General features: G+C 40.1%; 1 protein-coding gene across 1 annotated transcript in view; it reads right to left on the reverse strand.

Annotated features, from left to right (window-relative positions):
• The window catches only part of mafb (MAF bZIP transcription factor b), an 85,545-nt gene that overhangs the window by 75,718 nt on the left and 7,327 nt on the right, over positions 1-2,500 (reverse strand). The gene's annotated exons all lie outside the window — the stretch shown is intronic.

The following is a 2,500-nucleotide window of genomic DNA, read 5'->3' on the forward strand; positions in this document are numbered from 1 at the left end:
CACACACACACACCATTCATTCTGCTCTGTAATCACTGCGGGACAGGCTGGTGAACTTTGACCTCACGCCACTGTACACACACCTCTGCGCGTGACATTTGTGTTTACAGCAAACTCTATTAGAGTAAAATATCTCCAGAAAGTTTAGAGAGCAAACGATAACATCTATCCTGTACATCTCTACCTCAGGATGTGAACAGTGTTTAAATGCAGTGATAACAGCTTTAAAAGAGATGCTTTAAACGCCTTTAAACGAGCTTTAAGAGAGAGCTCACCCTAAACCCGTGCGCGTGAACACGTGTTAACTTGCGCGCAGCTGAACGTCAACTTTCTTGTTTCTAAACGGCCACATTTGAAACACGTTTTTTGTGTGGAAAACAAAGGGTTAGATCTCCGTTGTGTTTCACAGAAGAATGAAATGAGTGATAAATTAAAGAGAATTCTTTTCTTTTCTTTTTTCTCCCCTCAAAAGTGGAAAAGCTTGGCTGTGGCGACATTTCTGCATTATAATAATACGTTGCTTCCTGTATGTTTCGCGGCACTTTCAATTTCAAATTGAAACGTCCAGTTAGTGGCGCCAAAACCGTTCACAGTGTTATTCCCAAACAGATGGACATGACGGAATATCACGGTATCACCTTGGTTGTTGTGTGTATCGCTGCAGTTCGGATGTGGATGGAAAGTCTGGTGGTGAGTGGCATAAAGGTTCTCTTCCACTAAACCCAACAAAAACCAGCATAAAAACATGCTGAAGTAACAGTTAACCCTGCCATTTTTAGCGCGCTCTCGGAAAATTCCTACTTCCTGTTGTGATTACGAGCTCATCTTATTTAAATTTTGACTTGAGAGGGCATTCATGTCCGCATTTTTTTTAAACTGGGAAACTAGTATTTGAGATAATTCCACAGCATAAATATAGGTGTTTTACTTCCACAGCTGGAAACTGCAGTGAACTGAACGTGAAGGTGTGTTTTTGAAGTTTCAGAGAAATGTAGGTGGGAATTTTTCCACTGAGCATGCATTGCATTTTCATTTATTGTGAACTATTCCTTTTATATTGCTTTAAATTAGTTTGCATTTATCCTTTTCTGAGACAGAGTCACCATCTACTTCCACTGTTTAGAAAACAGCAGCATGGATATTTTGCTATGTTTTTATATTCAATAAAAAAAACAAAAAACATTAAAGTCACCATGAAATCAAAACTGATCATATTTTTTTTTTCCTTTTGGAATATTGGCGTATTTATTATAAATGATGTATCTGTGCACATCATTATCCATGCTTCAGTAATCTTGAATCAGAATAACTTCCCGGACATCTCTTCTCTGATGACGAGGGCGGGGCAACCTGTCACTCACATGAGATCCACCAATAGCAAACCACAACCATCCCATCAATTCCCCACGGACACAATCAAGCCCCGCCCACATTTGTTCTTGTTTGAGAAACCGTTTCACTCGGATATATACGGCACAATAGAGAAGAAAAGAAGAGCACAACTTCTGTTTCATGCAGACTTTAACATATCAAAAGACACAGAGAGAGAAACGTTTCGAGGTGAAAACACATGAATGACAAAATAGTAATGTTTGCCTGCGTTCTCCCTTTAGGACAGAGGTAACAGTAGTTCAAAAGCAAAGCGCGGTAGAGTGTTGAAAGAGAGTGAAACGGGACATTGTGAAGCGCGTTATTGATACGAGTGGCTCAGAGCAGCTCAAGGACTTGCTTCAGTTTTCATATTCCCCTCACTGCTGTGCTCTCTGCCACAGGACATGACATCACTCGCCGGGGTCACGACCCGCACGGAGAGGGGGAGAGATGAAGACGAGGACAGAAAGGCTTGGGAAGTGGAGCTCTGTAGGTCACCTTGCCTGGCTGAGAGATCAATGTCGCTTTGACTCGCTGGTTAAAGAGAGAGAGAGCGAGAGACTGCAGTCCAGACACCTTGCCAGTAAATCACCTTGCCAGCTTCATTGAGATGCAGGTATAACACAGGATGGGCACAAGGCCAAAACACACACACACACACACACACACTCGTCTATGGTCTCTTCCTTAAACTCTTTCATACTTTTGCAATTAACGGGATAGTTCAGGCAAACATTACAATTCTGTAAAGCTGTTTTGGCTTTATAAGACTCATGAAAACTAGAAGAAATTGTTATTTATCAAGAAAAGGGTGAATGTTGCAGAGTGAGCACTGAAGACAGCAGTGTGCCGAAACGTTTGCTCCTGTTCACTTGTTTTTAATTCATTTAGCACTTTTTGCACGATGATATCCATCAAATAAAATAAATGCTTTATAAGACACTAAACACATGGGCTATGTTAATCAGCCGTGCTTTAGACATGGTGATATATTAAGGAATAGTTCATCAGAAATGGGGAAAAATAACAATAAATTAAAATATATAATACAACAATAATAAATGGTAGACTTTACAATAAGGTTCATTAGTTAACATGAACTAATAATGAACTGCAAGTATACAGCATT

Source organism: Leuciscus leuciscus (genome assembly GCF_965113295.1).
Source record: "Leuciscus leuciscus genome assembly, chromosome: 25".
NCBI classification, from domain to species: Eukaryota; Metazoa; Chordata; class Actinopteri; order Cypriniformes; family Leuciscidae; genus Leuciscus; species Leuciscus leuciscus.